Source organism: Sminthopsis crassicaudata, chromosome 4 (genome assembly GCF_048593235.1).
Source record: "Sminthopsis crassicaudata isolate SCR6 chromosome 4, ASM4859323v1, whole genome shotgun sequence".
NCBI lineage: Eukaryota > Metazoa > Chordata > Mammalia > Dasyuromorphia > Dasyuridae > Sminthopsis > Sminthopsis crassicaudata.
Window position 1 is genome coordinate 126745900 of NC_133620.1, and position 24821 is coordinate 126770720.

The window sequence follows — 24821 nt, forward strand, 5'->3', positions numbered from 1 at the left end:
ATTTGAATTGTTTCTTTCTTGCTGCACACTATATCTATATCTATCTATATCTATATCTATATATCTATATATATGTATATATATATATATATATATATATATGTTTTTTTTCTGAGTCTGATAGTTCTAAAATTTAGCCATGATAATCCTTGAAGTTTAAATTTTGGGGTCTTTTTCAGGAGGTGTTCCATGAATTCTTTCAATAGCTATTTTACCTTCTGATTCTAGAACATCAGGGCAGTTCTCTTTGATGATTTCCTGAAAAATAATGCATAGGCTTTTTTTTTTTCCTCCATGGTTTTCATGAACTCTAATAATCCTTAGATTGTCTCTCCTAGATCTATTTTCCAGGTCATTTGATTTTCCAAGTAGTTATTTTTCATTTTCTTTTATCTTTTTTCATTATATTTGGTTTTGCTTGACTGATTTTTTTATTAAAGCTTTTTATTTAAAAGGCATATTCATGGGAAATTTTTCCAGTATTGACTCTTGCATAATCTTTTGTTCCAAATGTTCCCCTCCTTCCCCCACCCCCTGCCCTTGCTGGTAGGTAGTCCAATATATGTTAAATATGTTGAAATACATATTAGATCCAATATATGTATTCATATTTATACAGTCATCCTGTTACACAAGAAAAATAAGATCAAGAAGGGAGAAAAAGAAAAACTGAAAAAGAAAACACAATGCAAGCAAATAACAACAGAGAGTGAGAATGCTATGTTGTATTCCACCCTCTGTACCCATGGTTCTCTCTCTTGGTGTAGATGGCTTTCTTCATCACTGCACAAGTGGAATTGGTTTGAATCAACACAATATTGAAGAGAGCCATTTCCATCACAATTGATCACTGTATAGTCTTATTGTTGCCATGTATAATGATCTCCTTGTTCTGCTCATTTCACTTAGCATCAGTTCATGTAGGTCTCTCCAAGTCTCTCTAAAATATCCTACTGGTCATTTCTTATAGAACAATAACATTCCATAGCATTCATATACCATAATTTATTTAGCCATTCGCCAATTGATGGGCATCCACTCAGTTTCCAGTTTCTTGCCACTACAAAGAGGGCTGCCACAAACATTTTTATACATGTGGGTTCTTTTCCCTTCTATAAGATCTCTTTTGGGATATAGGCCCAATAAAAATACTTCTGGGTCAAAGGGTATACACAGTTTGGTAACTTTTTGAGCTTAGTTCTAAATTGTTCTCAGAAATATTTGGATCTGTTCACAGCTCCATCAGCAATGTATCAGTGTCCCAGTTTTCCCACATCCCCAATAACATTCATTTTAATCTTTTACTGTCATCTTACCCAATCTGACATGTAATATTCTGGTTAGCTTTCTGTAGGTCTTAGAACCAGCCTTTCTTTCAGCAGAGCCATCACCAGGACCATAGTCAGGGATAAAGTCCAAATTCTTTATTGTCTCTTTCACAGTCTATCTCCTTGCCTAGGGCCCAGGCTAGGTTTCTGGGGGCACTTCTGATGGACCTTGGTCTCAGTGGAGAAATGAAGGAGAGCCACTAGGAGCCTGATCAAAGATGGAATATCTCTTGTCGAGTTTTTGTTGGCTTGTTATATTCTCTATTATAATTACATCATCTTTGGTATCAATCTTGTATAATAGGTGTCAATCTTGTAGAACTATATTAAATGCTAAGTACATGCAAACTAGAGAATCATTATCTTAATTCCACTGAGTTAACACCTCAATCATACTGAACTAGAGAATTCACAAGCTAAACTAGATAAGCATTGTCTTATCAATTCCACTGAGTTAAGCCTTGTAAGAATCCTTGTTTCAAGTACATTTCTCCAGGATTCTTGCCTATTACATTATAGTGCCATTTTTATTGTCATCTTAGCCAATCTGACAGGTGTGCAGGGGTATCTCAGAGTTGTCTTAATTTGCATTTCTCTGATCAATAATGGATTGGAGTACCTTTTCAGGTAGCTATAAATAGTTTCAATTTCTTCATCTGAAAATCGTCTGTCCTTATTCTTTGACAATTTATCAATTGGAGAATAGCTTGAACTATTATAAATTTGAGTCAATTCTTTATATATTTTTGAAATGAGGCTTTTATCAGATCCTTTGGATATAAAAATGTTTTCCCAATTTATTGCTTCCCTTCTAATCTTGTCTGCATTAGTTTGGTTTTTGCAAAAACTTTTTAACCTAATATTATCAAAGCTATCTATTTTATAATCAATAATGATGTCTTTGGTCACAAATTCCTTCCTCCTCCACAAATCTGAGAAGTAAACTATCCTATGTTCTTCTAATTTGTTTATAATATTATTCTTTATGTCTAGATCATGAACCCATTTTGACCTTATCTTGGTATACAGTGTTAGGTGTGGGTCTATACGTACTTTCTGCCATACTAGTTTTTAATTTTCCCAGCAGTTTTTTGTCAAATAGTGAATTTTTATCCCAAAAGATGGGGCCCTTGAGTTTGTCAAATAGTAAATTTTTATAGTCATTGGCTATTTTGTTCTGTGAACCTAACCCATTCCATTGATCCAACTTCTCTATTTCTTAGCCACTACCAAATGGGTTTGATGACTGCTGCTTTATAATATAGTTTTAGATCAGGTACAGCTAGGCCACCTTCATTTGCTTTTCTCTTCATTAATTCCTTTGAAATTCTTAACCTTTTGTCTTTCCAGATGAATTTTGTTGTTATTTTTTCTAGTTCAGTAAGATAGTTTCTTGGGAATTTGATTGGTATAGCACTAAATAAATAGGTTAGTTTAGAGAGTATTGTCATATTTATTATATTTACTTGACCTATTCACAAGCACTTAGTATTTTTTCCAGTTGCTTAGATCTGACTTTATTTGTGTGGAAAGTGTTTTATAGTTTTGTTTATATAGTTCCTAACTTTCCCTTGGCAGATAAATTCCCAAACATTTTATATTATCAACAGTTATTTTAAATCAAATTTCTCTTTGTATCTCTTGCTGTTGGATTTTGTTAGTGACGTATAAGAATGGTAATGATTAATGTGGATTTATTTTGTATCCTGAAATATTATTAATATAAATTATATTAGTTGTGGATTATTTCTAATAGTTTTTTTAGTTGATTCTCTGGGGTTCTCTATCATCATATCATCTGCAAAGAGTGATCACTTGGTTTCCTCATGACCTACTCTAATTCCTTTATTCTCTTTTTCTTCTCTTATTGCCAAGGCTAGCATTTCTAATACAATATCAAATAGCAATGGTGATAATGGGCAACCTCATTTCACCCCTGATCTTATTGGTACTTGCTGTTGGTTTTGAATAGATGCTACTGACTATTTTAAGAAAAAGTCCCTTTATTCCTATATTCTTTGGTGTTTTTAAAAGGAATGAATGTTGGATTTTATCAAATTCTTTTTTCTGTATCTATTAGATAATCATATAGTTTTTGTTAATTTTGTTATTGATATAGTCAATTATGCTAATAGTTTTCCTAACATTGAACCAGCCCTGCATTCCTGGTATAAATCCTACTTGGTCATAATATATTATTCTGGGGATGATTATCAATAATCTCTTTGCTATTTTTTTAAGATTTTTGCATCAATATTAATTAGGGAGATTGATATATATATATATATATATATATATATATATATATATATATATATATATATATATATATATATATATATATATATATATATATATATATATATATATATAATTTTTTTCTCTATTTTCATCCTACCTGATTTAGGTATCAGTATCATGTCTGTGTCATAAAAGGAATTTGGTATGAGTCCTTCATTCCCTATTTTTCAAATGGTTTACATAGTATTGGAGTTAATTGTTCTTTAAATGTCTGGTAGAATTCACATATAAATCTATCTGGTCCTGGGGATTTTTTCTTAGAGAGTTGATTAATAGCTTGTTCTATTTCTTTTTTTCTAAAATGGTAATTCATTTCCTCTTCTGTTAATCTGGGCAATCTATATTTTTGTAAGTATTCCTCCATTTCGCTTAGGTTGTCTAATTTATTGGCATAAAGTTGGGCTAAGTAACTGCTGATAATTGTTCTAAAGTCCACTTTATTGGTGGATAGATCTCCCTTTTCATTTTTGAGACTAACAATTTTATTTTCCTCTTTACTTTTTCTAATCAAATTAACTAAAAGCTTATCTATTTTGTTGGTTCTTTCATAAAACCAACTCTTAGTTTTATTTATTAATTTAACAGATTTTAGTTTCAATTTTATTTATCTCTCCTTTTATTTTTAGAATTTGAAGTCTTGATATTTCTTCATTATATATGGTACCCTATAGTAAGATATAATTTCCTTCCTTATTTCTTTTAATTTGATAAATTTTTTGCTTTTGCTTGATTTGAGATCAGGATGGCTACCCTTGTTTTTTTTTTTGTTTGTTTGTTTTGTTTTGTTTTGTTTTGTTTTTTTTGTTTTGTTTTGTTTTGTTTTGTTTTAGTTCATCTGAAATATAATAGATTCTGCTCTAGCCTTTTACCGTCATTCTATATGTATCTCTCTGCTTTAAATATGCTTCTAGTAAACAATATATTGTAGGATTCTGACTTTTAATCCAGTCTACTGTCTGCTTACATTTTATGGGAGAATTCACCCCGTTCACATTTACATTAGTAGTACAAACTACTAATTCTGTATTTCCTGCCATCTTATTAAACTTTTCTCTTTCCTTTCCCCCTTTCCATTCTCCCTAGTATTTTACTTATGAGCATTACTTGCCTCAAACAAGTTAGAATACCTTTAGAATACCTCCCCCTTTCTTATACCTTTTCCCTACTATTTATCTTTTCCTTTCTATTTAGCTTATCCCTTACCTTTTCCCCTTTCCCTTCCCACTTTTCTATAATATGAAAGATGTTTCTCAGTGAAACCAAACACATCTAATATTCTTTTTTTGTGGCCAAATCTGAAGAGAGTAATATTCACACAATATTTGTCACCCTCCATTCTCTCTCTCAATTATAATATGTTTTCTTTGCCTCTTCCTGAGATGTAATTTCTCTCATTTTACCTGCACTTTCACCTTTTTTCTATTATAGTCCCCTCTCTATCTCTAATTTCTTTTTCATATTATAACAATAAAATCATATTATACGTGTACTCTCAATGAATACCCATAACAGAAATACAGTTCTCAAAAGTTACTTTATTTTTTTTTCTTTTTACCTTTTTTTGCTGCTTTTGAGTTCTATATTTGGAGGTCAAATTTTTTGTTTATCTCTGGTTTTTTCTTCAAAAATAAATGTAATTCACCAGTTTCATTGAATGTCCATTTTCTTCCCTCTAATTTCTTTTTCATATTATAACAATAAAATCATATTATACGTGTACTCTCAATGAATACCCATAACAGAAATACAGTTCTCAAAAGTTACTTTATTTTTTTTTTCTTTTTACCTTTTTTTGCTGCTTTTGAGTTCTATATTTGGAGGTCAAATTTTTTGTTTACCTCTGGTTTTTTCTTCAAAAATAAATGTAATTCACCAGTTTCATTGAATGTCCATTTTCTTCCCTGATAGAGAATCCTCACTTTTGTAGTAGGAATGGCTCCATTCCAAGTTCCTTTGCCTTTCAGAATATCAGATTCCAGGCCCTTTGATCCTTTAAAGTGAGAGCTTCTAGGTCCTGAGTAATCCTTATTGTGGCTTCTTGATATTTGAATTGTTTCTTTCTGGCTGTTTGTAATATTTTTTTTCCTTCATCCAATAGTTCTCAAATTTAGCCAAAATATTTTGTGGGGCTTTAATTTTGGGGTTTCTTTCAGGAAGTGTTTGGTGAATTCTTTCAATAGTCATTCTACTTTCTGTTTCTATGATATCCAGCCAATCCTCTTTGATGTTTTCCTGAAAGATAGTGTCTACTTTTTATCATGAATTTCAGGGAATCTAATAATCCTTAGACTGTCCCTCCTAAATCTATTTTCCAGGTCAATTGTTTTTCAATGAAATATTTTACATTTTTTTCCTATTTTTTCATTTTTTGGGGGGTTTTTCTTGACTGATTCTTGTTTTCTTATTGAATCATTCATTTCCATTTGTTCAATTCTGAATTTTAGTGAGTTATTTTCTTCCTTTACTTTTTTTTTTTACTTCTTTTTGTATTTGTCCAATTGAATTCATAAATGAGTTGTTTTGTTCTATGAAATTTTTTTTCCAATTCTTAAATTCTGTTTTTAAGGAGTTATTGTGTTTTTCTGTTTCACAAATTCTGTTTTTTGGGAGTTGCTTTCATTTTCCATTTTATCAAATTTATCTTTTAATGAGTTATATGCTTTTTCCAATTCGCTAAGTCTATTTTGTAATGAACTTTTTTTGGATAGTTTCTATGTTACATTTTCCAGACCCTCTTACAAATTTTTCATTTCTTTTCCCCATTTTGCTTCTAGCTCTGTTTTAAGATCCTTTTAAATTTCTTATAAGAGAGCCTTGAGTGATGGGATACATTGCCTTTTGGGCCTTCATCTGGAGACAATCTGCCTTTAGTCTCATCAATGTTTGAAATCTGTTCTACTCTTTTGCCATAAAAGCTGTCAATTGTTAGAGTCCTCTTTACTTTTTCACTCATTTTCTTTTTAAAGTTAAGGTCTACCTTTAGGAGAAGGGAGATTTTCTAAGCAGCCGCAGCTGAGCTGGGTCAGTGCTGATTCACTCCCAGTGCTGGGTAAGCATGGCCAGGTCCTTTGAGATTCTGGCATTTTGGGGTTCACTATTGATCTTTTGTGTTTTGTTGGATGTTGTATAACTTCTCTGCTGATCTACTGGCTTTCAACCAGGGAAGAGTGACCAACACTGCTGTAGATTCCTGTGGATTCCTCCCTGTAGCCTATCTGCCATCCAGAGTCAGCAGCACCCTGGGACTCTGAGCTGTCTGTGCTGGTGTTTGTAGTCAGCTGTTTGTCTTAGGCTGCCTCCCTCCCATTTTCAATTGAAACAGACATTTTCTGGTGATCTTCAAAATTATCTTCTGCTGATAACTTGTTACACTCCCAATTTATGGGTTCTGCTTGTTCAGAGCTAATTGAGAGGCTGGATTTTGTAATTATTGTGAGGATTGTAGAGAATGACAGAAAGAAATGTGTGTCATCTCCACCACCTTGGCTCTGTCCCTTTGACTGATTCTTGATGTCTCATTGAGTCATTTATTTCTATTCAGCTCTGATTTTTAGTGAATTATTTTCTTCATTTACGTTTTTAGTTCCTTTTGTAATTATCCAATTAGATTTTTAAATAAGTTGTTTTGTTGTATGGATTTTTTTTCCATTTAACAAATTCTATTTTTTAAGGAGGTATTTTCTTTTTCTATTTCACAAATTCTGTTTTTCAGGGGGTTGTTTTCTTTTTCCATTTTGTCAAAAATATTTTAAGGAGTTTCACTGTGGTAACTATTTGAATCCTAATAACAATGTAGGCAGTACATGAAATATTTTTTAGTGGCAGGACTTGCCAGAATCAAGGCTTGGCCTATGAGAATCTCAGATCACCCTGACTTCAGGAGTGAAATTTTGATGTAGAGTGTTGCTTAATACACAAGAATAAAATGTAAAATAAACCATTGGAAGGATTTGATATTAATTTTTAAAAGATAGAAAGATTAAAATAGAAAAGATTCCAGGAGTTATATTAGATATTACCATTCAACAATAAAGATTGAACTTCTCTGTAGAACTACTGAAGAAAACTTAAAAAGAAGAATAACAGAAATGCTTTTACATATCTTTGAGTGTCATTTGTTATCATAGGCAATAAGCAAAAGTTTATAAAAAACAAAAAATGTGTTGGCTTTTTGATAGAATAACAAAATTAGTCAATAAAAGGAATGTAGCAGATGTTATCAATTTGGAATTTAACAAAGCATTTGATGTTATCTCATGGAATCTTACTTGTAAAATTAACTGAAATGGCAACTATACAAATAAAATCACCTGCCTTGAAAAATGGCTGAAAGTTCCAAATCTCTGGGTGATGATAAATGGCAACAGACTGCAATAAGAGGAGGTGCCTAGCAGGGTGCTGCCAATGTGGTTGCTCAAATTAGACTGCACTAATATCTTTTGGCAAATAACCCAAACAAAGATTTATAGATAGAATTGCAGATGGCTCTAAATTAGAAAGTGTTGCAAAAAGCATTAAGAATAGAGAAAAGAAAAAAGACCAAAAACCATTTCCAAATAGATATATATCTATGTGTGTGTGTATACATATATATATATATATATATGTATACACACATACATATACATACATACATAGAGAGGGAGATACATACATATATGTATATCTATACACAATACACATATGTATGTGTACATATGTCTATAGATGAACACATGAATATTTAGATATATGGTATTTATATACATGAATATAATATATATGCTTTTAACATTTATGCATTTATTCCAATACATATATGCTTGCAAATACACATTATTCACATATATTGTAGGGGGGAAGAGAAAAACCAGAGTGATAAAGACATATATTGAGAAAAATACATAGAGGATAGCTAGATTTGAGTCTACCTCCATATTAGCATTGAATAACTGCAAGCAAGTGGCAACTTCTCTATGCCTCAGTTTCATTTTGTGCAACTTGATTTTGTCTGAGGATGTCTAGTTTGCCTAATCTTGATACTCTTTATCATCTACAATGTAAGTTCAGGTCACCTCTGATTGGTTTCCTACATTTTGGCTCCACTGAATTGCTTATTCTCTTTTCTCTTTGCTATCTGCTTCTACCTTTTGGTCACTCTTACTTCCTGTGTCTGAAGTATAGAGATACCATTTTGAAATGGACTTGGACTATTCTCAGTTTTAGATAGTCCCCAGGACACTGAGAGTTTGAGCCATGGCAACTTTTGAATTAGGATTCCAGACAAGGTAGTATAGTTAGTCAGTGTTGTATGGACATCCTAAGAAGGTTGCCTGTAACTCTGGCTTTTGGGAGGTTCTGGAATTGAAACTGGGCTCATCGCTGAGGGAAAATTATCTAATTCCTTTTCCGTTCCTCAAAGTTGAAGAAGTACAAAAGACTTATTTTTATTACATCTTTGAGTAAATATATCTGCATAAAATACACCTGACTTATATTGACTTAAAGAAGTGAAGTATAGGGGACCAGGCCCTATAACTGACAGAACAGCACCAGTGGGGACAGAAGACAATGGCAGAGAGATCAGTCTTTTTAAGGGCATTGGAAATCCATTGATTCCAATAGATTAACTCTAATATAACTGTCCTTTAAGATTATGTGGTTGAGTTCATTTGGAATAAATTTTGGCCTTCCAGTTTTATAAATAACACAAGCTACCTTGGCTCCCAAAGTTTGAAGGTCAAGTAGGTTATTCTTCTTTCTTCCATCCTCTAGGATTCTCTGGATTAAGGGTTTCCTGGTATGCAACAAATTCCTTTAGTCCCTAACAATCATGGTCCTTTAGTTAGTCTTCTGCATTCCAGTAACATTTAGAAACTAAATGTTAGTTTTGCTTTACACAGAAAAAATGCTCAAATATATAATTTCAAGCATATGAATTCAATTTCCAAATATGTGGGAGTCATAAGCCTTTTCCCTTCTTCCACCACTTAAGTTTCTGAAGATAAGATAGGGTTCATTACTTAGCTCAGTTCCTGTAGGGCACAGTTACAATTTAAAGTCCAAACCCAATTTAATATTGAATCCCAGAGACTTTGGGTGCTATGCTAAACTGGATAGCCATACCATCTGTCTATAAACATTTAATTCTGGATTCAGAGTCACCATGGTATCATGGAAATCATCTCTGGTATCTAAAACTAAGGAGGATAAACAACAGAGAAGAGAAACAAACATCCCTATGTCTATTTCTCAAAGTTAAAGTAAAAGAAGAAAGCAAAATTCTCTCACCTGTTCAGTTCATGAAATCCTTACTTTAGGTGAAGTGAAATCTTTAGCATTTCAAAGCAAAATATAAGAATAGTCAAAAGAAAGCAGCAGAAAGAGAATAAACAGAAAGGAAAATGAGCATCTCAGTCTTACCAGTTTTAAAGTAGCAGGCAGCCAATCAAAAGAAACTATAAAGGTCTCCCTGCAAAACAAAATTGAACACATTCAGGCAAACCTTGAAATTCAGAAACTGGAGATTACAAAGAACTTAAAAGTTGGTAAGGATTTCAACAATCAATTAGTTCAATCAAAGTCTGGAATCAAAGTCTGGAAAATACCTCCCCTAAACACCCCCACACACACACAAACCTGAAAAATGGTCATGGAGCCATATATGTATACATACATACATATATGGTATTATACATAAATAAGCAAAAAATTATCATGTATGCATATATACTTGCCTATGTTCATTCATATGTATATATATATATGTATATATATATATATATATATGTATGTATAAATATCCACCCTATAAAGCCTGAATCAGATTTCAGTACCAATCAGTTTCTTCAAGTTAGTGCTCACAATTCCCTATTCCTTGAACCAACCCTAATTTATCAAATCACTTCATATCCTAGTGAGGAAAAAACAATATTCTAATATGTATTCTAATAAAATATAAAACAATATTCTAATATAAATTCATATATACATATATATGTATATATAGTGCTGATTTGAAATTATGGTGCCTTAAGGTTGGAAATACTTGACACTTAGAATTTATTAGTGGACCTTAGATGTAAAAGATATATCCAAATATATATACTTCCCAAATTTTTTTGTACTCTATTTTCTAGGACTCACCATTACTTGACATTTGTGACATAACATCAATATGCACACAATGTAGGGGCAGCTAGGTGGTGCAGTGGATAGAGCACCAGTCCTGAATTCAGGAAGACCTGAGTTCAAATCTGAGACCAGATTTGGTCTCAGATACTTAACACTTCCTAGCTGTGTGACCCTGGGCAAGTCACTTAACCCCAGCCTCAGGAAAAAAAAATGCACACAATGTGTACCTAACCATCTGGAAAAATACAAACTTGCCAAAGGTAAAAGACAGACAGGATGTTCCAAAATTTAGAAGAAGGATGCTTATAGGAAAAAGCTTCCTTGATTTAATCTCCCATGGTTTTCAAAAACCACGATTCTGTTTCTACTTTTCCCATGATCTGGTAACCCTGTTGTAATTTTCCCTTCTGTATTAAGAAGGTTCATGTTTCCTTGTTTAGGAAGTCAAGAGTTTCAGGACATGAAGAGATGATCAAATCTGACGAAGAGAAGCTAGATAAACATAGATACAAGATTTAGTTGAAGTATAGGAAAAAGCTTCCTTGATTTAATCTCCCATGGTTTTACCCAAAAACTTGGCTATTTATTCCTATTCAGACAAAGGACTGATTCTGTTTCTACTTTTCCCGTGATCTGGTAACTCTGTTATAATTTTCCCTTCTGTTTTAAGAAGGTTCATGTTTACTTGTATAGGAAGTCAAGAGTTTTAGGACATGAAGAAACGATCAAATCTGATGAAGAAATGCTAGATAAACATAGGTACAAGATTTAGTTGGGGGCTAGCTCACTGAGATTCTATGCAACCCACTTGCTGTGCCAAGGCAAAAAAAAAAATAAAAAAACTACAGTATCTTGTTAAAGCAAACTCTCCTCAGTAGATCTATGGAAGGAGATGGTTTGGTAGGTGTGACAGGTGCTCAGGAATATTTGCTTTAATGTATTTTCTGATTGAATCCAGTCATTCTATCTTAATAAAAATTTTCTTGTCTTCATTATGAATTCACATAATAATTCTGGCTGGTCTAAAAGATGGGTCTAAAAGACAGGATTCAGTGAGTAGGAAATTATGAACATTAATTTGAATAGATTGAATTTTAATCAGATTTAGAAGCTTATGAGTATCTAGGGGAATATGTACATGCACATATGCATTGTGTTTGTGTGTAAACACATGAGACAAAATGCTCTATTGAATAGAAATCATTCCTGAAATTCAGGAAGACCAAGGCTGAAGTTCTACATTTGCCTCATATTAACCATATGATGTAACCTTGAACAAGTTACTTAATTTTTCTATGTCCCACTTAATTCTCTAAGATTGACATTTATAGGAGAATTGGTCATGTGAAATATTTAAAGAAGAATACTATACCAATAAAAACTCAGGCCTATATAAATATACATGTACATAATATATATGTTATGTATATGTGCATATGTATATATATAGTGAATATATTTTCTGATGTGTAAGAGAAAACAAGGGGAGAAGGAAACAAAGAGGAAGACTTAGAGACAGAGAAGCAGAAACAGAATCAGAGATTGAGAAAAGATTATCCAGTTTTTAAATCCTTTACATCATAATTTTTGTTTTTAGAGTTTGGAAGAACTTGCTTGCAATTTTTCTTTTTTTCATAGTGGAAGTGAATGGCATCTCATAAACTTCATAAATTCAAAATTTTAATATTCAGTAGATGGGAAAAAAAGTTTAGAAATTTGAAATATTGAGTACACAGCTTTCTTTTTCTGTCCTGCTCATTGTTAGTCTATAGGTTGCTATGACAGCATAATGGCCTAGGAAACATTGCAATGTATTAAAAATTTCATTTAACAATGGACATGAGAAGTGATATTTATGCCCAAAATGTCTCCAAATGACTTGAAGAAAAAATGAATAAAATGGAGAATTCTGCATAAGATCCTGCTTTATAGAACAATGCATAGAAGGAGAACAATGTTCAAGAGACAATGAGAATTGTTAAGAAAATGAAGGGTTTGACTGAGAGGAATGTAAAATGACAACATTAGTGACTTGATTAAGATGACTAAAATTACATGATAAATCCATAAATAAGGGACAAACATGTCTAAAAATACATTATTCACTATATTTTAACATGATAAGATTTGAGTAATATTAGGCTGAAAACAAGGCAAAATTCTCCATGATTCTATTGTGACTATTAAAATCTCCAATATAATGGGGAACATCCCCTAACAGGAAAGAGTTATTGTGCAGCCACTTTGATGGAATAATGAAGAAAATTTCTCAGATTTGTTGAATCATTCATTTTCTGTGATTGGGAAGCATTTGCTATGGTTCTGCATTTTAAGTTTTCTTTGAAACATTAAGAAAGGAGCAGCAAGTAGGTCACACGTAAATGTCCTATAATTACTCTGCAAAGAGCAGTGGTGGAAACCATCCTCCTGCTTTCCTTCCTTTTGTTTCTATGAATACATGTGCTTGCTTTGAAGGCCTATATTACTCCTGTCAAGGAAGAAGCCCTATCATTGCCCTTTTCCAAACCCAATTGCTTAGCTCACCTAAATCCTAAGGGACGCTTAGGAATACAGGCTGTAATGTGGAAGCTGAAATGATTTGTAATTGTTCTTCCCGAGACAATGCACCATCTGAAAGGCAAGTTCCAGGAGTTAATTAAATGCTATGGTAACTTATGTTATGAGTACCCATGAGCTTCAGTGATGATTGCCTCTTCAGAAGGAAAATAAATCAAATAGAAAAGTAGTACTTGGCATAGTTAGATCATTAGCTGGGGGGAGGAGGAGAGAGCCCAAACTTAAAGTTTTTTTTTTTTTTTTTTTTTTTTTTAACAATGAAAACTATTATGGTTTTATTTTATTTATCTAAGTTGACATTATACATGGAATTATTTTTGGCCAAAATAATAGATATATTCATTTTATATTATAATTGGTAATATTTGTTTATAGTGAGTTAGCCATCATATTTTTTCAGTATTTTTTTCCTCTGGTGCCATTGCTGTCTCATTTATAGGCACATTCAGTCCTCTGAGATTGTAGTCCAAGTGTTTTGGCTCTATTGTCCTTGAAGGTGAAAAGTATAAGCTATAAAAATTGCACATCTTTCTTCTATTCATTCTAGTTATTTTCAAATGTCTTTGAGATGACTTTGATTCTCTCTCTCTCTCTCTCTCTCTCTCACACACACACACACACACACACACACACACATACACACACACACACATACAAACACACATACAAAAACACAATGTTTATTATCTTCCTTTATCTTTCTTCAATAGTCCTTAACATCTTTAAAAGAAGGAAAAGTGATTTTAGGGGTTGGAGATTGATTATTTCTATCTTATAGAATTTTGAGTTTCAGATATTAATAGAAACTTCAGTAGGAAATTTTCAGGCAGTTCAAGATTAATCCTAGTGCATGAAAGAGATCAGGAATAGATTTGGGGATTATCTACAAAAAGGCAATAATTAAAATTATGAAAAAATAAAAATTCCTAATAAAATAAGCATGTATATTATATATACATATATTATATATATATATATACATATATATTATATATATACACACATATATACATATATACACACATATATATACATATATATACACATATATATACATATATATATATATATACATATATACACACACACACACACACACACACACACACACACACACACACACACATATATATATATATATATATATATATATATATATATATATATATATATATATATATATGAGAAGGTACAAGAGAGTACTTGAGAGGAACTTTATTCTTAGGGGCATGAGATTTATAATCAACTAGGAACATTTTTCAGTAGTGTTTCATTTTTCCAATTACATGTAAAGAGCTTTCAGAAGTCATTTTTGTAAGATTTGAGCTCCAGTTTTTTTTTCCTTCCTTGCTTCTCTCATTCCTCCCCAAGACACTAAGAAAACTGACATAGTTTATGCATGTACAATCATTTTAACATATCTCCATATTAGTCATGTTGTGAAAGAAAAATCAGATCAAAAGAGAAAATACACAAGAAAAAAAAAGGCAAACAAATAAAAATGGTGAAAAAAGTATGCTTCAATCCCTATTCAGTCTCCTTGGATGCAGAAATTATTTTTCATACCAAGTCTATTGGAATTGTTTTGACGCAATGTATTGCTGAGAAAATCTAGGTCTGTAATAGTTGATCATCATTTAATATTGTTACTGTGTACAATTTTCTCCTGTTTCTGCTTACCTCACTTAGCATTAGTTAGTATAAGTCTTTCCAGACTTTTCTGAAATCAGCCTGTTCATCATTTCTTATAGAGCAATAATATTCCATTATATTCCATTTATATTCCAATATATCCACATACTATAACTTATAAAGTCATTGCCCAATTGATGAACATCTCTTAAATTGGAAATTTATCTCTACATGACAAAGAGCTGCTACAAATATTTTTGCACATGTAGGTCCTTTCCCTTCTTTTGTGTTCTCATTAGGATATAGACTCAGTAGGGACACTGCTGGATCATAGCATATGTTCAATTTTATACCATAGTTCCAAATTGCTCTCCAAAATCACTGGATCATGTAGGAATGTTAACTGAGAAGTAATAAATCAGGAAGGAGAACCAGAAAAAAAAAAACGGTGGCATAGGGGGAGTATGAAAAATTATCAAATATGCAGTCAATAGGGTCAAAATTTCAAAGAAAGTAAAGAAAGATAAAAATTGAAAGAATATCAACAAATTTTGCAATTAAAACATCATTAGTAAGCTTAGATATTATATTTTAGAAGAGTATATCAGAAACCAGACTTGAAGATGTTGAGAAATAATAATTATTATGAAAATAATGATAACTAATATTTATTTAGTGTTTTCTATGTGTCAGCACTGTGATAAAACACCTTACAATTTTATGTCATTTGATCCTCACCACCTATGAGGTAGGTTTTATTACTTATTTATTTATTATCGTGTAATTTAAATGAGGATGAGGCAATGTGAAGTTAAGTGACTTGTTCAGGATCACACAGTTGTAAATGTTTAAAACCAGATTTTTTATTTTTAGGATTAATTCATTTTATATTAGTCTTAATATACATGTCTTTGTCAATCATATTGGAAAAGAAAAATCAGAACAAAACATATTGGGAGAGAAAAAAAACAACAGAAAAAAAAAGAAGAAGTGAATATGGCATGTGCTGATTTGCACTGAATCTCCATAGGTTTTTTCTTTTTTTTTTTTTTTTTTTTTTTTTTTTACTATTTTACATTTTTTTAATATCTATATATATATATATTTTATAATATTATCCCTTGTATTCATTTTTCCAAATTACCCCCCCTCCCTCTATTCCCTCCCCCCGACGACAGGCAATACCATACATTTTACATGTGTTACAATATAGTCTAGGTACAATACATGTGTGCGAATATCATTTTCTTGTTGCACAATAAACATTAGAATCCGAAGGTATATGCAACCTGGGCAGACAGATATTAGTGCTAACAATTTTCATTCCCCTCCCAGTGTTTCTTCTCTGGGTGTAGCTACCTCTGTCCATCATTGATCAACTGGAAGTGAGTTGGATCTTCTTTATGTTGAAGATTTCCACTTCCATCAGAATACATCCTCATACAGTATTGTTGTTGAAGTGTACAGTGATCTTCTGGTTCTGCTCATTTCACTCAGCATCAGTTGATTTAAGTCTCTCCAGGCCTCTCTATATTCCTCCTGCTGGTCATTTCTTACCGAGCAATAATATTCCATAACCTTCATATACCACAATTTACCCAACCATTCTCCAACTGATGGACATCCATTCATCTTCCAGTTTCATAGGTTTTTTCTTAAATGCAGATGACATTTTATATGCAAAACTTATTAGGATACTTAAAAAACTTATTGGATCACTGAAGCACTGAGAAGAACCAAGTCTTTGGTCATTGCACATTCTTGCTGTTACTACCTACAGTGTATTTCTAGTTCTGCTTGTTTTGCTTATCATTTGGTATTGTAAAATTTTCCAACTCTTTCTAAAAATCAGCTTGTCATTTTTATAGAACAATAATATTATGATACCTTCATATACCCCAACTTATTCAGTCATGTCCCAATTGTGGGATATCTGTTTATTTTCCAATTCTAATTTCCAATTATTCTTCCAATTCTAATTCCAAATCTGTTTACTTTCCAATTCCAAAAGCATTGCTACAAACATTTTTGCATATGTGGATCCTCTTCCCTCCTTGGAATACAGACCCAGTAGCGGTACTGCTGAGTCAAAGGGTGTACACAGTTTTTTAGCCCTTGGGGATAGTTTAAAATTGATCCCCATAATGGTTGAATCAGTTCACTACTCCACCAAAAATGCATTTGTGACCCAGTTTTCCTACATCCACTTCAACATTTATTATTATCTTTTCCTGTCATTTTAGCTAACCTGAGATGTATGAAGTGGTACCTCAGAAATGTTTTAATTTACATTTCTCTAATCAATAGTGATTTAGAGAATTTTTCATATAATTGTAGATGGCTTTAATTTTGTCATGTGAAAATTGTCCATATCCTTTGACTATTTATCAATTGTAGAATGGCTTGCAATCTTATAAATTTTATATATTTTAGAAATGAAATCTTTATCAGAAAGAGTGATTATAAAATGAAGTCAGCTCTTAATTCAGTCCTTCCTGACTGCAGGATCAGGGTTTTATATACTATATACACCCCAAGGCAACATAAAGCAGCTGTCACCCTTTTGCCCTAAGAGCAGACTTTAATCTTTTAAAAAAATAGATTTTAAATAGCTTTAATGGAGAAACAGAACAGATCTCAAACCTTGAGCATCTTAAAGGCAAATCATTTCCAGATGAAACCCAAAAGGTGATTTTATACATATATATATAAAGGTGATTTATATATAACCTAGCTAGTTAGTGACAAAGTAGAAAGAGAAAATATTGACTAAGATAACAAGATCTCTCCTAGAAGAGGAATAGATGTATTGATCTCCAGTTCTAAAATGTATTGATTCCCTCTACTCCAATTCACTAAATAGTGGAAAGATATGGGAGTTTATTTTATTCATTATAATTAAATTTAATGGGGAAAATAAGGTGTGGCATCACTACTAATATTAATTGGCTATGATTACCAACCCGATGCTAAGACAGTTTTATATTTACAGTAATATTTCTTCACAATTATATTTTTATTTTTTAAATACACTTTTGTTGGAAATCACATCAACATAACATTTTCAATTAACTTTATGCATTTCATTCATTTAATTTCAATTCATATATCATTTTAGCATTTTTCAATCCCTCCAGGTTCTCCTCCACTTGCTTTTTTGTCTTTTCTTTCTCATTTACCTTTCCTTCTGTGTGATCATAGACTGTACATATTTTACTCTTCTGCATTTTTGTATTATTTCATAAAAGAATTTCCATATTTCTTAAAATTCTTCATACATGAGAGTTTTAATTGCATCATAATATTCCATTGCATTAAGGTAGTGCAATTTAATTCTTCCCCTATTATTGAATATTTACAATGTTTTCAATTTTTCATCATTATGAATACTTTTTATATGTCAGAATTTAAACAAATGCTGTATGTTTTTTAATATAAATTTAGAAATATGTTTCCTAATATAAAATTGCATTATGGTTTTTGTAACTTTCTTTTTAAATTGATATTATAATTTTTAGCAATTATCAATTACATGATGATAATTTTTCTTAGAATAATTTTAAAGTATTATTTAAATTAACAATGTAATAAAAATTATCTACTGTGACTCCTACTATACTTTTAGGGGTTGTTTTATCCGTACATTTATAATACTGTTGTTCAGGCTCTTCTCTTGGGAATGGGTAAGAGAGGGTGGTAAGACATATTTCTATATTGCAGACTACAGATAAACTTCATTCACTTCAAGAATGAAATTGATAGCAATCTAGTGTTTGACAAACCTCCAAACCCCAGCTTTTTGGATGAAAACTCACTATTTGGAAAAAAAAAAAACTGCTAGGAAAATTGGAAACTAGTATGGAAGAAACTAGGCATTGGCCCACACCTAACAGCATATACTATGATAATGTTGAAATGAGCTCATGATTTATACATAAAGAGTGGTATTATAAACAAATTAGAAAAATAAATAATAGTTTACTTCTCAGACTGTAGAGAAAGAAGGAATTTGTGACCAAAGAAGAAGAGGAGTCCATTATTGAACACAAAATAGACAATTTTCATTTTATTAAATTAAAGGATTATTTTGAACAGCCAAAACTAATGAAATCAAGATTAAAAGGGAAGCAATAAACTGGGAAAAACATTTTTACATTCAAGGATTCTGATAAAGGTCTCATTCTCAAAATATACAGAGAATTCACTCAAATTTATACAAATTCAAACCATTCTCCAATTTATAATGGTAAAAGGATATGAACAATTTTCAGATGAAGAAAGTAAAATCATTTTTCATCATATGATCACTATTCAACATAACATATCATATAACATATATCATGATAACATATCAACATAAATCACTATTAAGCAGAAAAAATGCAAATTAAAACAACTCTGAGATGTTATTACACAGATCTCAGATTGGCTAGAATGACAAGAAAAAATAATGATAAATGTTGGAGGTGATGTGGAAAACTGGGACACTAATATACTGTTGGTGGAGTTGTGAACTGTTCCAACCTTTCTAGAGAACAATTTGGAACTATGCCCAAAAGGCCATCAAAATGTGCATACCCTTTGATCCAGCAATGTTTGTACTGAGCTTATGTCCCAAAGATATCTTAAAGGAGAAAAAGTTATCCACATGTGGAAAAATGTTTGTGGCAACCCTTTTTGTAGTGGAAACTAAGTAAATGCCCATCAGTTGGAGAATGGCTTAATAAGTAATAGTATATGAATGTTATCGAATATTATTTTTCTATAAGAAATGATCAGGAGGATGATTTCAAAAAGGCCTGGAAATAATTATATGAACTGATACTGAATTAAATGAGCAGAATTAGGAAATCATTATACATGGCAGCAACAAGATTATACAAGGATAAATTCTGATAGATATGGCTCTTTTCAATAATGACATGATTGATGCCAGTTCTAATGATCTTGTGATGAAGAGAGCTATCTATACCCAGAGAGAGGATTGTGGGAAGTCTGTGGATTACAACACAATAGTTTCACTTTTTATTTTTGTTTGCACTTTATTTTCTTTCTCATTTTTTTCTTTTTAATTTGTTTTTTCTTGTACAGCAAGATATTGTGTGTGTGTATATATATATATATATATATGTGTATATATATATATATGTGTGTGTATATATATATATATATATACACACACATATATATGTGTGTGTGTATAATATGTATGCATGTAAATATATTGGATTTAACATATATACATATATTTTTACCATGTTTAACAATAATAATGTTGGATTACTTGTCATCTAAGGAAGGGCCTGGGAGAAAAGGGAAAAAAATTGGAAAACAAGATTTTTCAAGGGTCAAATATAAAAATGCATACATTTTGAAAATTAAAAAAAACCTTTATTTTAAAAAATTCAAGTACTGAATTTTCTGCCAATTGTCCCCAATAGGGAAACTCTTCCCAGGATATATTGAATATCTGGGCCCAGTTCCCACTCTCAGCTCAGCTTCCCCCAGCTCTCACCTGATCTGGGCTAAGTGAAAAGCCCGCCAGAACTGGGTACTGCCATCATCTTCTAGGTATAAAAGAAAGGAGCTGGAACACCCTCATTGCAGGAGCCCTCCCAGCCAACACATTGTATCCTTCCAGCCATGTAAGGGTCCCTGCTCACCAGCAGCCACCTTTGGCCTTGGCATCTTTCTAACTGAGCTTTACTTCCAAATTCCTACAATAAACCTTTTATTTATCAATCTAGGTTTTTCGGGCCTGTTAATTCATTTTACAGGGGACACTGAGCCTCATGGGATTATCTATGCAGCAAGAAATGGGGTCCCCCATTGCTTAAAAGGGAATTGTTACATTAAAAGGCATGGCTATTTTCACAAATTTTGATTTTATTAAGAATATCTTTTTACTTTAAAGCTAACAATCACCAGCCAACACCAAAGAAAATCTATGAATCAAAAGTTAGAAGCAAAGTCATTGTTGACTTGTCATTTCTTAAACACAAACTGATATCATATCAATACAGGGTAAATTACTTAATCTCTTCAAAACTTAAGTGTGCTTTAATCTACCCATCCCTCTATGACTCTAAATTACATAAAACTTGTTGATCTGCATTTTAGGGTGAATTTCCTTATTTTGGAAGACCCATTCGAGATACAAATGAAATAGAGGTACCAATCCCTATCCTTTATTTCTATCACTAAGTGTATGGCTATGTAAAAGAAGAGGTGAGTGAGAATGAAGAGATAGAAAATCCTGATGGGACCTTGCAGGGAAGCATTAGAAGAGGGTCCAAAAGTCTTATTGGCAAATGCAGCTTCTCAATTTGATATATCAAATTACTCAAATAAAGCATGCACACACACACACACACACACACACACACACACACACACATACACACAAATTGCCTATAATGTTATTTTGTACTTCCAGATTGTTCTCCAAAGGATAGAACAAATGTTTCCTTCTACAGCTAATCAATGCATATGCATCTTGGCACACCCTGACAGTCCTTGAGTTTCACTGATTTTAATAGTTCTTTTCAGATTTCATCTATATGGAAGGATACTTTAAATTTAATTTCCATAATGTAATTACTGACATTGTAAATTTAAACTAATTAACAACATATATCTCCTCTTTAAAAATAGTTAATTTCCTTTAACTATTTATTCATTTTAACCTGATTATTATTTTGTTATGTTTTCATATATGTTCACAATTAAATCCTAATTTGATGATCAAGTAAGCGAAATCTGAAGGAATGTTTGGCTTTTAAAATGGTACCTTATAATGGATGATAAAATGATTATTTGCCACATTTGTGTGTTGTAGTTCTGTTTTATTGCTTAAGAGGAATTATTAGGTTAAAACATCTCATTTTTATAAATTTAAAGTAAAATTAAAAAAAAAGATATGAAGGTAAGTAATCCATTTTTCACAATAGCATACCCAAATATGTTCCCACTGAAATAATTTTTCTCAAGCACTACCATATTATTTTGAAATGGACAGTTTTCAATTACTTAGAGATGAGATTTCATGAAAAACTGGTCATGGGGTTTGAAGTGTACTCTGTCATTGCCTGTCCCTTCCCCTTACCTAAGTCACAGCGTTATGTAACTTGCTTTTTTCTGTTCATTCTTATATATGCTCATTCATATTGTAGATTAATTTGCTTTGAATTATACAAAATATTAGGGTCTTCTTAAATGTTAGATGAACATGATGGGGGAAACATATCCCTGGGATTCAAGTTCAAGACTTAATAATCTGAATTTCTTTTGGAACATTGGTGAGATATTTACTCCAGTTTTGTCTCTCATATAAGCTTGATCCCAATTTAAAATTTAAAAGAAAACAAAAGTAGATCATTTTCTGCCTCCTTACTGCTAACACTTTTCTAATAGATGAGTGAAAGTTATAGTGTTACTTGTGAAAAACAAGTCCAGTGCAGCAACTGACTCATGTATGACTGGTTTCAGGAGTGTTCAGGTTAAAGTCAAATACATGTCATTTGGTCAGCTTTCTGTAAGATATGTGTGTGTATGTGTGTGTGTGTGTGTGTGTGCATGCACACGCATGTGTGCATGTCCATGTGCATGTGTATGTTAATGTTTTTATAATCAACTTTAGGTCAATAGTCATTCTGAAATAAATTTGAATTGTGTTCCTGAATGTAGATTGTGGGATACATAACAACAAGTAAAGAATAATTTATAGACACAACGAAGCATCTGCAGTTGGCACTATTGGCATCTACAGTATTTTCAGGAATTCTTACACAAAGTGTCAAGAGTGCTTGGCATTCTGCTTCCATGACTCAATCTCACCAGGCACTTATTTTTAAAGACCTTAAGGAGCTCTATTCTGTCAGTGACAGTAAAGGTGGTCTTTTTAAGAGGGTGGGAATGAATTATTTGCCCTAGGGAAGATATTGAAAACAATTTTTTTTTAGGAAGAAAGTTATTAGAAGGGAGCAAGGAGAACCTATCCATATCAGCAGGGCCTCTAGGGGGTACAGGCTCTGGGAAGTTTTCTGCATTGAAGAGTGGGTTTAAGACAATTTTGTGTGTGGCAAAAATAAAACAAACAAACAAAAATGGCTAAAATACTGCCTTCCCTTATTTCCAAACAGTAAAAACTAATCCCTTGATTTTTCCCCAAACTACAATTTGAAACAAAAGAAAAAAGCAAATCTTCTATAAAATGTCAAGATCTAAGTAGTACTTCTGAGACAGTTGCCCATGAAAGAATATTAGATATAGATCCCTGAAGTTGTAAACCCTAGAGTATCATATAAATAATGATAAAAATACATTTTATTATCTTTGTTATAATTGTTATTATAATCATCTTTACATCTGATTGTTCATTATGGCTTAGAGGTAACTCAAGAAAATGTTAGGTTTTGTAGTCATTAAAAAAAAAATTGTATCTACTTTCCTAAAGACCATAAAGTTTGATATGAAATTTAGCTATTATAGAGATAATGTGGGGAAAGTTTAGATTTAAAAAATGTATGTTTTAGGAAATAGTCTATATGAAAAGAATAAAGGAAATGGATTTATCTTAAGATGGATGAAGAGGTATTTTATTATTTTCATTTTGAAGAGGGAGACAGAGATACAGAGACAAAGGCAGAGAAAGAGAGAGACAGAGACAGAGAGAGACAGACAGACAAACAGAGAGAGACACAGAAAGAAAGATAGAGAAGGAAAGGGAGAGGGAGAAAGAGAAGGAGAGGAGAGAGAAAATGGAGAGAGAAAGGGAGAGAAAAAGGGGAAGGGAAAAAGAGAAAGACTTAGATTATATAGGAATGAGAAGCTGACTTTTGTTTCCATAGACAACAAAAATGGACTTGAATGAATGCAGTGATTATGACATTGGGATCTTTTTTAACTATCAGAAATCTAAGCTGCAATAATATATTTCTAGCTATTTAGTGAATACTTAATTGATATTTAATTATATTTTCTCAAATTTATTCATTGACTGCATGGATATGGATAGTGCATATGAGCTATGTTTAAAATCATGTAAACCAATCTTATAAAAGGTAGAATTTTAAAATCATTGAGGCAAAGAAGAAATATAAGTGCCCTTTGAAAAAGTTATTTTATTATGGAATTTTCTGTCAAATTTTGCAGATGTATTGGGTTCCTATTTCAAGTGAAAATTTTCACATTTGCTAGTGTTGGCATTAAAAGAAAGCTTTGGGAAAATAGTTTTTAATTGTCTTTTGTTGCAGATAGAAAGATGGGTACTTTAAATAACCTTCAAATAAAGGCAGAAATAAATAAAAGACAATTATTTATTAATTTAATTTGCAATTTATCTCTCTCATGTAAAAACTTGTCCCAGACACTATTTTAGGTTTCAGAGATGTATGTTTATTTACAGCAGAACATCACTAAATGTGATGAATTCATGTTAATATTCATTTATTCAATATGCTTTTAAGAAATATTTTTATTTTATAATTGTAAAAATTTTTGACAGTATATATGCATGAGTAATTTTTTATAACATTATCCCTTGTATTCATTTTCCCAAATTATCCCCTCCCTCCCTCTACTCCCTCCCCTAGATGATAGGCAATCCCATACATTTTACATGTGTTACAGTATAACCTAGATACAATATATGTGTGTAAATAACATTTTCTTGTTGCACGTTAAATATTAGATTCCAAAGGTGTAAGTAACCTGGGTAGATAGACAGTAGTGCTAACAATTTACATTCATTTCCCAGTGTTCCTTCTCTGGGTGTAGTTGTTTCTGTCCATCATTGATCAACTGGAAGTGAGTTGGATCTTCTTTATGTTGAAGATATCCACTTCCATCAGAATACATTTAAGAAATATA